The 16,054-nt window shown below is 43.4% G+C and overlaps 2 pseudogenes across 1 annotated transcript; both read left to right on the forward strand.

Moving 5' to 3' along the window:
- Nucleotides 1-1,187: 1,187 nt before the first annotated feature.
- LOC143326680 (transmembrane channel-like protein 7) lies at nt 1,188-3,460 on the forward strand (annotated as a pseudogene).
- Nucleotides 3,461-4,196: 736 nt separating this feature from the next.
- Nucleotides 4,197-13,675, forward strand: LOC143326698 (BOS complex subunit NOMO3-like; annotated as a pseudogene). The gene is made up of 15 exons (XR_013077700.1): nt 4,197-4,289; nt 4,597-4,703; nt 6,422-6,449; nt 6,579-6,677; nt 7,037-7,143; nt 7,255-7,321; nt 8,000-8,089; nt 8,224-8,328; nt 8,465-8,615; nt 8,751-8,928; nt 9,217-9,355; nt 9,458-9,589; nt 10,276-10,549; nt 10,996-11,073; nt 11,239-13,675. The product of XR_013077700.1 is annotated as a BOS complex subunit NOMO3-like (transcript).
- The last annotated feature ends 2,379 nt before the right edge of the window (nt 13,676-16,054 follow it).

Raw genomic sequence — 16,054 nt, forward strand, 5'->3', positions numbered from 1 at the left:
TGTAAGGGGATCAAGCTTAATGACACGAAAGACTTCAAGAGGAACAAGTCATTGGAAGGTCTGTTGAACTTCTGTCCTGAATTCAAATGTACCATCTCAACCATATACACTCATCAGCTCAATGTCCAGTGCAACATACCCAAAATATGTGTTGATGCAAAATCATGCACACTCTAATGAGTATAACTGGACTATTAGACAAGAGTGACATCTTGTGGTCAGAGCTGGCTGAGAGCAGTAGACAGCTGTGCAGTTTGTCACAAGTGCCTACACACTTTTTAACACTACACACAGCTCTTTACATTCAGCTTACCATTCACAATTCAAACCTCCTGTGTTCCTTTGGAAAGCAACAGCAATCACAACGGCAAGTTTTACTGACCAAGGTGTCAACAATATTTGCTTTACTGTTCTCTTAGAAATCAGAGCTTTAGCACTACTTAAGGCTCCGGATGAGCTCTCCTGTTTTGGAGGAAAATGGAGGTAAAGGAATGAGAGTAAGAGGAGGATGAGGATGAGGAAGGACAGTTGTCTCAGATGAGATCATGACCACATTGGTAGACCATGTGTTCAACAAGAGTATGGAGGAGGCTTGGCAGAGAGTTCAGCCCAACCTGAGCTGCTGCATGTTTGCAGCTTACATTCAGAACTGGTAAGTTACCGACTATCTACATGATGCTAATGCTCTTTAGGTATGTCTACTGTAGTATCCTGCAGCCAGACACGTGTCAGTAGGTCTATGTTACTCTGTGATTGTTGGCCAAGGCCTGTTGAGACCGCTACTGTAAACATGGTGGTAGAGGCACATAATACCATTACACTAGAAGAAATCCAGAACCACAGTAGACAAAAAACGTCCACCAGATGGGCTTTTCTACAGCTTTTGGACTCTGTTCTACAGCACAACCAAATCCAGATGAAACAGATGTATAGTGTGCCATTTGAGTGAAACTCAGGGGGTTAAAGAACAGCATTACAAATAATGTGCAAGTATCATATTGTGAATTTACTGCCATATCAGTACTGCATGCATGTATGTATTCTCATATTGACATGTCTGTGCCAGAGAGTCTTGGTTGCTGCTGTAATTCAGCACGTTTATGTTTGTATTGATGAGGCTCACTTTAACCTTGTCAAAAGAGGGGGATGGAATATTACTGGCCACTGGTGCCATTAGCCAGTAAGGCATGATCCATCACCACGCCAACCTTGGTAACTGCAACACCGATCTTCTCGTTACAGTCCTGGACACAGGACATGGCATCCTCATTCCAGGTGAGCAGAGGGGTGGACCAGAGAGGAAGAACACTCTTTATTGTCACATGCAATCATACTCAGTCCAACGTTCCCAAGAATGTTGTCACAAAGCTCAACTCGTTCACACACTCACACGCCACACCTTGTATTTCTCACACAGAGAAATTACCAGGATAACACCCACCAAGTTTTTTTTTCTTTTTTATAACTGTGGAACAGGCAGAGGAAAGGGCAGGTTACAGCACACACACACACACACACACACACACACACACACACACACCTGTAATAAGAAATGCTGAATTGAACAAATATTTTTATTTGTATGAATGTATGTGTCATTTATCATTTCAGACCCCGTCCCCACCCCAACCCCCACCCCCGCCGCCAAAATCTCACTCTGAACTCAGTTCAAAACTTGTGAGCCTTGTCTTTACCGTGTCAAAACTCTGCTGTTGGCATTTTATTTTTTTTTTTCCGCTGGCTCTGCTTCTTGGTTAGACATTTTCTGAAAGTCTGACATGATGATGGCTGTCAAACTAGTAAATCATAAATAAACCATCCCCATACCCAGGGTTTCTAGTGATACTGGAAAGGCTGGAAAAAGTGAAGGAAATGAAACTGATCTCAAATAGATCCCGTCCAGTCCAGGATCCACATGCTCCCATCAGTTTACAGCAGACCCTTCGCCTTTTACATGCTGTGAAGTTTCTTCCTCTTTCTACAGTAGAGAAATCCAATCCAGTGTTTGATCGAGCTGACAGTCAGGTTACCCAGCATTCATTACTGGCTAACAGATGCATTCACTCCCTCTCAGATTGACTCATGAAATAATGAATAGGCAAACTACCTCATCAACCCAAACATGTGTGACTATGTTTGTATTCATAGCTGTGTTTTATTGGGAAACTTGTATGAATTTTATGACAGGCCAAGAAAATGATAAAGTGTCTTTTCAAGGCATCCAACCAAACAATGACACTTATAGTGGATGGGGAAAGATTTCAAAACTATGAATTTTCTAGTCGTTCTCAGTTCTCTGTCACAGAACAATTTCATTCTCCACAGGTTAAGATTACTACATTTTGAGTTTTAACCATCTTGCAACTGTTGGAGTTGAAAAGCTGGTATTGTATTAAACAGTAATGGCTTTCTGTCCCAGTTTACCAAACATATTAATCCATCTTTTTGAAAGTCTTCTTCGCTGATCGGCAAAGTCACCAGTAACCCCCTGCTGGACCAGCTCCCCAGCTACCAGTCCCTGGTGTACCGCAGGAAGTCGTCAACCGGTGCCACCAAGCGAAGAAGCAGCTCTAGAAGTCGACTCGGCTCCTCCAGCAGTGGCAAATGGGGTCCGAGCACCATCAGCAAACAGGAGGAGAAACAGAAGGGTCAGATGGAGCAGAGACCCATCCAGGAGCTGGCCAAGTGCATGGCTGAGAAACACAGAGACAAGTAGGATTGACATCATTATCGTATCCTTACCAGCCTCTTGAAAAGAAAAGTTAAACAGATGGGGTACAAAATGTCCAATGTTTAATTTATGTTTTCTGTTCACTATGTAAAAGGTATGATATTATGTGTGTTCACAGCAATTGGTGTATTTGACTTGTCAGTACGCAGCGCCTGGAGAAGGCTCGAGAGCTCAGCAGTTGGAGCCAGTTGAGGTGAAGCACCCGCAGGTATCTGAGGAGGCTGAGGGATGATGGTCAAGAGTGGCTGAGCTCCCTGAAGCTGTGGAGGGGAGACATTCACCTGATAGAGGGTGAGAGGTGAAAACTAAATCCTCAGCCGCAGAGATGTTTATTGATTTCCGCTGAGGAAGTTTACCAAGCGCTGCTGAACTTTATCATCTTTCTGCTCATGTTCAGCTTTGTCATGTTGCCCATCATCGTTGCCCCCAACACCTCAGGAAGTGTCACCTATAAACAGAATGATGGTGAGAGGACGCTCGCTTGTTTTGTCCAACTGAGCATGAAATGTTCTGAAGCTTATACTTTCCTGTCTTTCCCCACAGGAAGTGTGTGCAGTGTGTATCCAAGCAGCGCCCATCACGGTCTGGTCACCTTTCACGAGCAAATCACAGATCTGCTGTCTGGCAGAATGAGTCCTTGCACTTATCGTTTAATGCTCTCTGGAAGAAAACAAGAGTTTGCATTTGCTCTACTCGCTCACCTTCTGCGCTCACTCTGTAGGGCTGTAGGTAAAGAAATGATAACGATGTCCTTTGAAGGTCTTTTCTGGTTACTCTTCTATCTGAGTAACAGCTTGTCACGACTAGAAGGAGAATTTCATCATGGATCATCATCTAAGAGTATTTACCGTCAATTGTTATCACGCTGGCCAACAATTGCCCCCCCCACATCATTAATTATGAGGACTACTCTGCCACCTGCACTATTAAATACTTCTTTATCTTCTATATCAAAAAGGTATTTACATATATGTGTGGGCATATGTACATGGGTCGAAATTAGAGGAAGGGTTTCCCATGTTACCTCACTGCTGCGTGTTGATAGGTCTCATTGGTAAACAGCTGCTCCAGCCACACATCTGTTCCGGGCCTCCAGCTCCAACTTCTTCTTCCTGGTGGTGCTGCTGATAGGCCTGGCTCTGGCCTGTCTGCCTATCACTGTTAGCGTGGCACAGTGAGTAATGCTCTGTTGATTCAGTCTATTAAGTGATATCATATCTGCTCCTCTGCAGCTTTAATCGAACCCTGACTGTTGAATTGACATCAGAGCCCAAGTTTTATTGTTGAACATAAATGGAGACAGGATATTTGTCTTTTCTGTCCTTTGCACTGATCGCTCATTGCTGCTGCCTCCATGTTTCTCTTGCCATATACACTCATTCATACATCCCTTGTTGCACAGAATAAACAGTTCCCAGGCCTGGGACCATTTGTTAATTACAACACCTCCTGGGAGGTGCTACCAATGACAGTATCCCAGCCGCCCAGTCAAGTCCAGACTCTCCTCTACGCTCTGTCATGGGAAGTCTTTGCTGTCTCCTTTTTTTGTCGTTACGTGGTGCGTGTTTCTGTCCAGCATTGATCATCATTGCAAAAATGATGTTTTCACTGTTGGTGACACAAGTGCTCTGTCTCCCTCTAGTTGTAATTTGAAACATTTTCATTTCTCCCCTGTAGTTTGATCATGTTTCATGTGATGGCACAAGAGAGTTATTAACCAGCTAAGGGAGCAGCTAGTCATGGTAGGGTCACTCAGAAATTCATGTCTCCATTTCATTTATTTCACCTTTTATTCTTTTCTATCTCTTTTCCAAGTGATACAATGACCATGCTTGATCATCATCATGTGTTATTTTGTTCCCCAGGAAGGCTATGACAAGCGTTTCCTGATCCAGAAGCTGTGCCAGGCCCAGAAGCTCTCAGCTGTCAAGTCCTCGGTGTCCATATCCCAGCCACACAGCAGCAGAAGCAGGTCTCTGAATTTGATGCACTTTAAATGTATTAACACTACAGTTTTCTTACTTTAATAACTTTTACATTTACAGTGTGTTCATCTTAGGTGTTTTTACATCTGCTGTTTATCATAATTAATGACTCTGAGGTTGCATAATAATGCAAAGAACTAATACATTTCAAAACACTAAACTGGTACCCTCTTCTCTTTTTAACATTGCTGTGACTCCATTTTTTATTTTAAGATTTCATTTCCCAGTATCTCAGTAGATACAGTCTACATCATATACACTTCCTGCATCAGTGACCAAAACAAGACAGGGAAACAGAACAAAACACACACACACACACAATACATTTATTTTTCCAGGAGGGTGTGTGGATTTCCAGTGTTTATAAGTTTCTTAAGTGCAATTGTTGAAAAACACATAATCCATATGTGTGGATAGCGCACTGTATCCTATAATATGTCTTGAAATATGCAAACTGAAATTAGATTTCACCAACAATCCCTCTGAGAACCAATGTTCTGTATCAAAACAAAGCTTCTGAATATTGCAACAATCCTACACTCAAAAAGCGAGCGAAGGAAAGTAAGCAGCACTGTGCTGTGCCCCTCTAAGTAAGTTATTTGCATAAATCTTTGATGTAAGATATTTACTTAATTCTTATTCAAAGTTTTGGATGGTGGGTATGTTTGTACTAATGTTTCAGTCAGATACTGAGAGGAACTGCTGTTCTGCTTTATTATGAGGCCTTTTATATGACTGTGGTGGTTGCCTTTAGTATTAAACTTAACACGGTGAATAAATATCGTGTCAAATACTCTTTGTTTTGTGCAGTCTTTTTTTTTATTTTGGTTTTCTTTTCTGTTTTGACCTCAAAACGGTCACTGACATCAAGCCGTACCTCCTCCGGCCCAGCAGGGGTCGCTGCTCCCCACGCTTTGCTCGCTGGATGACAGCAGCTCAGCTGGTACGGAAGCGGAGGCAGCGTGCTGTTGTTCGGCTCAGCGAGAGCTCAGTTAGGCAAGATGTTGAGCATTACCATCGGGCAGACATGGGAGCTCTTAGGGTGTTAATGTGTATCACCTATTCTCAGTTCTTGACCGTATCCTCTGATGACACAGTGGTGGCATGCGGGGGATTTGTGAAATCCGACGTTGAGATCAGTTACTCTCTGATCAAGATGAGAGTGCAGTCAGGGTTGACTGAAAACCCATATGTGAGCTCACATGAGCGTGTCTTTATTTGTTTGTCGTAACCTCTGTCTCTTAAACCTAAAACCTGTTGACGAGGAGCAGATGAAGTGCTCACCGTCAGTCCTGATCCTGCTCATTCACAGGCTCCAGGGTCTTAACCTTTTGGCTAACTGGTTAATTGAACTAAAGCCCAGATAGAGTGGTCTGTTTGGTGATGACAGCTGAAACACACGACTCAGCCAATTTGCCATTCAGCTCAGTGTTTAATCATCAGGAGACTCAGCCCATGTTTAGCACTTAAAAATACACACAATGACTAGTTTCTGCCTTACTTCATGCACAGATTAAACTGTACACCAAACAAGGTTCCTTGAAACATCAAATGGATTGTGCTCCGGTCAATGGCTTCTTCATGATCCCACTCTACGACAAGGTATCAGACTCACTCCTGTCAATACTTTTAAGCCGTTAATTCACTGATGTCGATTGTAATCTGTGTATTTGTCTCTTTTGCTCAGGGAGACTTTGTTTTGAAGATCGAGCCTCCTCTTGGCTGGAGCTTTGGTAAGATTGTGTGACAGCTTGTCCAGGAAATGCAAAGACAGCATTAGAGATTGTTTGCATTATTGTACTGGCTTCTGCTTCTTTTGATCTGACTTTTTTCTTCTTCTTTTTTTTTAACTCTCGTTAAAGCCAACCAGTGTCAACCTCCATGTGGATGGAGTGAGTGACATCTGTACAAAAGAAGAAGACATCAACTTTGTTTTCACTGGCTTTTCAGTCTCAGGAACGGTGAGAATGAAGGATTTAAAGCAAATTGTTTTGTCATGAAGACCTTAACAGCTTATCTGCATCTAAAATTGGGTTAAAGGTTACATTCTGAATGACATCAGAAGGTTTTAGAGCTCAACTGTACAATGAGGTTCAGTTCCTCACACATCAGTGCTTTGTGTGTGTGTGTGTGTGTGTGTGTGTGTGTGTGTGTGTGTGCGCAGATGACTTTCCAGTTCTTATTTGTGCACAAAAGACCAGAAAAACCATCTGCATTATCCAGCCCTCTGTGAGCGTGTTCTTGGAAGAGTGTCAGCCTCGGGATTAATTCATGTTCTGAAATATCTCTCTGGTTATGTAATGTACTCTGCATTGTTCAGGTTCTGAGTAAAGGCCATCTCCTGGGTTCAGCTGGAGTGGAAGTCAAACTCAGCCGAGTGGGAACAGAAGAGAAACTCCAGAGCGTCGTCACACAGCCTGGGAGAAAGTAAGCCGCTCGTGTGTTTCAGGCTGGAAGTTTTACACCAGCATCTCTGCATTAAACGTGTTTAAACATCATTTAAACATGTCTTAAGTTGTTTTCCTTTTTTTTCTCCAGGTATACCTTTTTAAAGGTACTCCCTGGAAGTTATGACATCACGGCTGCTGGACATTGGAGCAGGTTGGTAGGTTCACTTCAGTTTCCATTGGTCCATGTCCTCAGCACAGACTACACAGAAACATGAGTGAGGCAGATGTGATGTCACCCATGGCTTTTTTGACGGAGGGTTTGGGTTCAGGTGTTCTTCTTCTTGGAAGTGGAGTGGAGCTGTGGAGTGATAAGCCAGCAAAGTTTCATTAATTGAAAAACAAATCCACCAGGTGACACACAGAAAGTTTAAGTCGCTTTTGGGACCATATTGGGAACATATTCTGGAAAACATGGATGAACTCTGTATTGCATCTGTATGCATCTATGTAAGAATGGAGGTATGGAAGTCCTGAAAGGCAAACAGGCAAAAAAAATTTGGAGTTTGGTATCACTTTGGAGTTTGGTATCACCTGAGTGTAGAAAATGATTCACCCACTTGCTCAGCTGGTGAGGTTCCCTGTCAGGTTAGCTGGTTTGGAACAAACGATGTCCAGCCCTCAGCACGGCTTGTGTGGTGACCTTTGCCATCTTCCTATAGAGTACCACCTCAGTTTACCCATCCCAGGCTGGAGTGACTCCGCCACTTCCTCTAAAAACTACTATATAGGGTTTGATGTCATGACATTGTAACTTTAACCCGCACAGTGCATTGAAAAAGTAAATCTAATTATTTCTGCCTCTCATTCTGCGTTTGTGACGTCCTTCACTTCAGGTGCCTTTCTACAGGGGAGAAAGGATCACATTTGACGTCGCTCCCTGCAGGATGAATTTCAAGGTAGAACACAATAGTTTGAAACGGGAGGTAAAGCATCAAATCATACCACAGTTTTTCAGTATTAGTTTGAACATGTTGTGTTTATCTTATAAATGTGAATACATTTCATGCATGATGCCACATTTTGACATGTAATGCTGTTCCTGTTGTTTTGCATGCAGCCCATCTTCTGTGTCATGGGCTTCTCTGTGACGGGCGAGTTCTCAACAGCGTTGGTGGGGAGGGTGTCCCTGATGCCTCAGTGTCTCTCAACAACCAGATCAAAGGTAACCAGAGCAGAGGACTCCACGCTTTAGTTGCAGTGCCAACAACCAAACAAATGTGTGAATGCTCAATTTCTGCATTTGTGCTTCTCAAGCCTTTACACATGCTCACACCTGCTTTGCTATTCTGCCCTCGCAGTCATCAGCAAGGAGGATGGTTCTTTCTGGTTGGAGAACATGACGGCTGGTACCTACACCATCCGTGTCAACAAGGAGCTCATGTTCTTTGAGCCAATCACAGTGAAGATCGCCCCCAACACGCCCCAGCTCCCTGACATCGTCACAGCAGGGTTCATCCGGCTCACATACATTTTCACATAATACATGCTTTGAAATGAATGAGATATATTGAGCTTCAGCTTGGCTTTCCATATTACCACACTGCTGACCAGCTTGATCTGAGTTCTCATGTCGGCCCCACACAGGTTCAGTGTCTGTGGCCAGATCTCCATCAGTCGCCTGCCTGAGGGCATGAAGCAGCAGGGCCGCTACAAGGTCACTCTGACACACCAGGACCAAGGCAAGGCCTCCAGCAAGACCATCGAATCTGATCCACAGGGGGCCTTCTGCTTTCAGGCCAAACCTGGAGATTACAGTGTGCAGGTTGGTCTAACATTCACATTCACCCATTTAACTAGAATTATAGTAGTTTGCCCACAGGCTCACTAATTAAATGCACATGAAGGTTCCCTTCAACTGTTCTCACATTTCCAATATTTGTCTGTTGAAACCATAACATATAAGAGTATTCAAAAAATAAGTCAATAATGTTATACCAGCCAGCTTTGAGATGTGTTTTCATAGATGTAACTGATTTTGGTGCTTATATAGTTGTATGTTTAAAAACTTGGCTTTCTACAAGATGACTTTGGTTGTACTTCACGTGTCCAGGTGTCTCTCCCCGAGGCTGAGGTGAAAGCAAGCCTGGCTCTGCAGCCTCAGGCCCTGGAGGTCTCCCTTGTGGACCGTCCCCTCACAGACGTACTTTTCACCCAGTTCATGGTTTCTGTCTCTGAAAAAAGTCTATTGTGTAGGTAACACACACTTCAAGACGGCTTCAACCCACAGAAACATTCCATCTTTGTGCATATTTCCACATAAACTGACCTAGTGTCCTCTGGTTGGCCTCCAGCTTCTTATGATGACCTGTCAGTAACCCTGCAGCCAGTGAGTCGACAGGGAGAGAGGAGGGCGATGGCGCTGTCTGACAACAGTGACACCCTCAGCTTCTCCTTTGACAGTGTTTTACCTGGGAAGTACAAAGGTCAGGGTTCACCATCAACAGCTTACATTCATAATTATAGTACTAATGATAGTTGTGATATTTATTCTTTCATTCATTTGTGGTCAATTTTGAGCTGCTGCAAATTAGAACTCGGTGGTTGTTATTTGATAAAGTTATTTTAAGAGGATAACAAATGCAGTCAGCATGCAAGTTTTGACCGGGCGACCTCAAGCTAACCATCGTATATAAACAGATTCCTCCATTCTGTGTACATTTCTATTCAAAGACCTCACTAATTACTCTCTAACGATTGTGGGGGAAATCAATTAGTAATTACCAGATTTGGATCATAATTGGTGTGAGCAGCTTTCAGGAAGCACACATTATTCAGCCAGTGTTCCTCTACCTTCTGGTGCTGCATCCATCTCACTCACTGTTCAATACACACAATCTGTTTTGTGTGCCTGCGAGCAGTCTGCACACACAGTGTCTTTGAGGCGTGTTTACTCAGCTTGTAGTGTTCCCAGGCCCAAGCAATGCGAGTAGATGACTTTCTTAGGCATTTGTTCATGGATGAGATAATTAGAAGGTCTTCTGTGTGAATGCCTGACCTTGGCTGGGGGGACACATTTAAGCCTTGTCAGTGCAAATGCTCACATTTCTGTCTCTGTTGCTTTTAGTCTGTTTATTCATGATTTGTTCTTCTCAATCTTTGCACATGTCAGTGAGCATTTCTCGCGAGGACTGGTGCTGGAAGCATAAGTCAGTAGAAGTGGAAGTTCTGGACTCCGACGTCTTGGGGGTGGAGTTCAGGCACTGATGCTGGGCCCCCTGTGGAGCCTGGAGGAGCAGAGGCAAGAGCAGCAGCTGCAAGAGATTCAGTTGTGCTGTCAGGAACGAGAGCACCGCGCTGCTGAGGAGGAAGGCGGACCACGGGATGACAGCTCTCCCATCCAAGAGAACAGGCCCCTTCCACTATGAGATCTCCTACTGAACCAAGTTGGTGCCACTGCATGTCCACTGCATTTTTCACTTCATGCTCTGTGCTCTTAGCAGTGCCCATTAGGGCTGAAACGAAACTGTAGCATGTTGAAAATTCAAAATCAAATTTAGCAGTTTTTTGAGAAGTGTGTTCTTTAACTTCCACTTAATCTGCACACATAGCAGAATGTTAAGCTCCTGATTGGACGTTTCTGAATGAAAGGCCCCCTGTGGAGTTGAAGTAAACTTCTCTGTTAAAGTTTTATGTCCACGGGCATGTAACTTTTTGGCTTTTCATCAAAGAGCTAGATATTTTCGCTCATCTTTTGTACTGAGGATTTAACTAGGAGAGTATCCAGCTGTGAGTCACCTGAAGTTCATCTGTGGAGAAAATGAACAAGACTTTTACCCCCAGCACACCGGAACCCCAAATAACTCCTTTCACTTTGCAACTTTATTGTCAGGAGAGAAGATTACAGTGACACCCTCCTGTAAGGAACTGCTGTTCTACCCTCCTGAGGTAGAGGCCACTTTCACTGGAGGTAAGTTCCTTCACACACACTGTCATCTATCAACACTTCTTTATCTGTTTGCTTCTTTGTTATAGCTACTCCTTAAGTCTTTCATTCCTTGCAACATCAAGCTAAAGCTATTGCACCCTGGAGATGTGCAGTCCTGACCACCTTTTGCTGCTCTCTCTCTGTCAGTGTGAGTCTCCTCCACAGCGACCAGCAGCACGACATCAGTGCCAGTAAAGAAGACTTTGTCCTGAGTCCAGTGGAGGGAACTCAGGGAGATTTCAAGGCGTTCGCTCTGGCTGGTGTCACCTTCAAGGTACATGTGACCAGCCTCACTTACATACATCCCAGTTACATCTCAGTAATCACCAGCCACTTTAACGTCTGCTATTATTATATATTACTATTTAGCCGACACTTAGTGTCTTAAAATTATAGCTCTTTGCACACATTTACTACTCTCACTGATTAAGTAGTTTAAGTGGAATATGAAGTGACATGAAGTGGTGATGTTAAACAAGAAATGAAAGAAGAGAGTATGTGTGAAGGAAAGGAGAAAAAAATGTAGGGCAAGAAATAGGGAAATGGCTTTGCCTCCTCCATACGCTGTCTCCATGCCTGCAGCCCCTCCTCCCCAAGTGACAACTTCTCAGCAAGGGCCACCCCTGCAGCTAAAAGCCACCAGGAAGACTCTGAAGAGGAGGAGAAAGAAAAAGCATTGTACCCTGACCTGTCTGCTCTCTTTTTGACTCCAAAAAAACAGCAATCTAACCTTAATTCTCCCAAGAAGTCTCTGTCTACAGCAGCATCTTTTGGCTACTGGTTGCGAAGTCAAGGGGACAAAGGAGGCGTTCCCCTAGATGCCTATGATGATGTTTCCCAACCCCCAGCCACGACCAATGGGTGGGGAGACACATGCACATGAAGCTACCTGATCCACAAAAGACTATGCCCAAGATGTTAGTGGTCTTACCAGAGAGGCAGAGGGAGAAGAAGAGTTATTTTGAGTTATCACTCAAAACACTTTCCACAACAGAAAGGGCTATGATAGTGTGTCTAAGGGCTGTAGCAGCCGCTACTGAAGCAGTTATGGCCACAGCTGACATTGCTGCTATGTGTGTCTAATTGTGCATGTTCCACATGCTGTTCACTCCCTCATTCTTCAAGCAAAAACTGCTCACCTAACACCAGCAAGACTATTGCACTGGCAAAACGTTTTACTAACAATGTTGCATGTGACCTTAAAACGCTGTACTGTCCTTAACCCATCCACTCTGCTTTCTACAATTGAAGATGGATAACCTCATTCTTGTTTAGAGGTTGTTGACATTGTGTCAAAACCACGTGATGCGTTGTTTGAGTCACCCTTGTCTAACCCTGACTGTGTTTTCTTTGTAGATGGTTCTGCCATGAGAAACCCCTCTAGTCGTTCCCCTTGTGTTTCTTCTGCTATATGTACGGAACATAATATCATTGAAAGTGCCAGATTACCTAATAATCTATCTGCTCAAGCAGCAGAGTTGTTTGCACTAACCCATGCTTTTATTCTAGGAAAAGGACAAACCATCACAGTCTACACAGATTCTCAATATGTGTTTAATGTCTGTCACAATTTCCATGCTTTGTGGAAAAATCGTGGTTTCTTTACTTCTACAGGCAAACCAACTGCCCATAGAAGTCTCATTATTAACCTCCTGTCTGCATTACTTCTACCAGCCTCAGTAGCAGTATGCAAATGTCAAGCTCACACAGGGTCTATTGACCCTGTGTCACAGGGTAATGCAGCAGCAGATACTGCTGCAAAAGCGGCTGCTCTCTCACCTGTCTCCCCTATTTTGCAAATGCCCCTGTCTGTCCAACATGTTCTTTTCTTTGAATGATGTCTCTCTGCTTCAAACAGGAGCTGATAATGGAGAAAAGGCATTATGGACCAGAAAAGGGTGTCATGAACTCCCAACTGGAGTCTGGTTGGACTCTAAAGGCCTCCCAGTTCTCCCAAAATCCATCTTCCCTTTCTTAACAAAATTGATACTTGGTCCTGACCATTTATCAAAAGGGGGGATGATGGATATTGTAAATAGACTATGGCATGCACCAGGATTTGCAACATTTGCTGAAATTTTTTGTAAAAAATGTTTAATTTGTGCAACAAGCAATGTTGTGCAACAAGCAATGTTCCAGGTGAAGGATCCTGATTGCAGTTTCCATCATGTGGTTGATCATCACAACTAGCATAGTCCAACTGCTTTCCAGCTGAGCAGCAAAATGATAGCTGTTCTTACAACCAGCTGAACTCCAGAGAGGATGGCGATGAACTATTATAAGACACAGAGGGGAGAAGTGGCATTGGCATGCCACCAACGCAGGGTCAGGAGACCCCAGAAGAAGATGACACTAAAACAACCAAAATAGAGCAGTTGATCAGGAGGAAAAGAAGAGCGGGTTTTAGTTTCAACAAATGGTTAACGGATCACTTTGGCCCCTGGGGTACCATGGTCATTCATGTATTTACTCCTGTCTTCATTGTTTTTGGTATTATGCTATTCTTCTGTACGTGTGCGCTTACTTGTATGCAAGCCCTGATATATAAATGGATAAATGGGTAGTTGGAGGAGGAAGAAAGTCACTGTATGTTAAAATACCCTTTTAGCCAAGTAATAATGATGGACCAGATTTTCACTCTACATCAGAATGGACACCAGGAAACCCTTATAGTGAATCAGATGATGAATTTGTGTAATCCTAGTTTGTTTCACACTTAAAAATGTTGGGTTAAAAACAACCCAATATGGGTTATTTTTTAACCCAACACTGGTTAAATATTGGACAGAACACATGCTGGGTTATTTTGACCCAACAAGTTGGATTGGTTTCCTTAAACCAACAGTTGGGTTGTTTATATAACCCAGTTGGGTTGTTCATATAACCCAACCATAGGCTCAATTTGACTATACTGTTGGGTTCTTTCTACTCAATCAGTTGGGTTGCTAATTTCAAATTATTAATATTTGATTATAATTATATAATATTGCTATGGTCATTATTTATTGATTAAACATATTCTGACACAAAAAATTAAGAAAAATATTTATTAAAATTCAAAATTCACAGAATACAAAATATTTTAAGTAACAAACTTTCAAAACTATTTTGAAACATTTTTTTAAGAATAATTATCAAATTTAAAATATACAGAATACAAAAATATTTTAATTTACAAACTTTCTGTAATTGTATAAAAAGAAAAGTGACAATCTTTTCAGAACAAAAAACATTAAAACTATCTAAAAACAATTGCAGGAATTATCTACAGGAGAAACTGGGTGTCCTGGCCTAACCGGAGAATATCGCCTATTCAGGGAATCAAGGTGGTGATGGTTGGAAGATCAAGGTAGCCAAAGCTCTCTTCATCAATTGCCTCCTCTAGAACACAGAAAAAAAATCATTAAAATCGATTCCCCACCACGGTCAACTGGATTCATAATATATTTGCCCTTCACTCGGGTTTACAACACTCTCCTACTTACATACAACTTTAAAACAAAATAATCGAGCTACTTCGAAACTGCTAGATCATTCAATGAGGGAAACAGGACGAAGGGGGAAGTTTTTTCATTCATCTTCTATACCCGCGTATCCCTTTCGGGGTTGCGGGGGGCTGGAGCCTATCCCAGCTAGCAATGGGCGAGAGGTGGGGTACACCTGAACCGGTCGCCAGCCGATTGCAGCAGCCTAAATTGTAAAAAATTGTAAAATTGTCTTTATGGCCTTTTATCACTAAGGGGGCTGGAGCCTATCCCAGCTAGCAATGGGCGAGAGGCGGGGTACACCTGAACCGGTCGCCAGCCGATTACAGCAGCCTAAATTGTAAAAAATTGTAAAATTGTCTTTATGGCCTTTTATCACTAAGGGGGCTGGAGCCTATCCCAGCTAGCAATGGGCGAGAGGCGGGGTACACCTGAACCGGTCGCCAGCCGATTACAGCAGCCTAAATTGTCAAAAATTGTTAAATTGTCTTTATGGCCTTTTATCACTAAGGTGAGAAGAGCATTCAATGAGGGAAACAGGACGAAGGGGGAAGTTTTTAGGGTGCAATCCATTGTAACTGAGAAGTTTTCATTCATTCATTCATTCATCTTCTATACCCGCATATCCCTTTCGGGGTTGCGGGGGGCTGGAGCCTATCCCAGCTAGCAATGGGCGAGAGGCGGGGTACACCTGAACCGGTCGCCAGCCGATTGCAGCAGTCTAAATTGTAAAAAATTGTAAAATTGTCTTTATGGCCTTTTATCACTAAGGGGGCTGGAGCCTATCCCAGCTAGCAATGGGCGAGAGGCGGGGTACACCTGAACCGGTCGCCAGCCGATTACAGCAGCCTAAATTGTAAAAAATTGTAAAATTGTCTTTATGGCCTTTTATCACTAAGGGGGCTGGAGCCTATCCCAGCTAGCAATGGGCGAGAGGCGGGGTACACCTGAACCGGTCGCCAGCCGATTACAGCAGCCTAAATTGTAAAAAATTGTTAAATTGTCTTTATGGCCTTTTATCACTAAGGGGGCTGGAGCCTATCCCAGCTAGCAATGGGCGAGAGGCGGGGTACACCTGAACCGGTCGCCAGCCGATTACAGCAGCCTAAATTGTAAAAAATTGTAAAATTGTCTTTATGGCCTTTTATCACTAAGGTGAGAAGAGCATTCAATGAGGGAAAGAGGACGAAGGGGGAAGTTTTTAGGGTGCAATCCATTGTAACTGAGAAGCTTTCATTCATTCATTCATTCATCTTCTATACCCGCATATCCCTTTCGGGGTTGCGGGGGGCTGGAGCCTATCCCAGCTAGCAATGGGCAAGAGGCGGGGTACACCTGAACCGGTCGCCAGCCGATTACAGCAGCCTAAATTGTAAAAAATTGTTAAATTGTCTTTATGGCCTTTTATCACTAAGGGGGCTGGAGCCTATCCCAGCTAGCAATGGGCGAGAGGCGGGGTACACCTGAACCGGTCGCCA

The sequence above is a fragment of the Chaetodon auriga genome, chromosome 2 (genome assembly GCF_051107435.1).
Source record: "Chaetodon auriga isolate fChaAug3 chromosome 2, fChaAug3.hap1, whole genome shotgun sequence".
NCBI classification, from domain to species: domain Eukaryota; kingdom Metazoa; phylum Chordata; class Actinopteri; order Chaetodontiformes; family Chaetodontidae; genus Chaetodon; species Chaetodon auriga.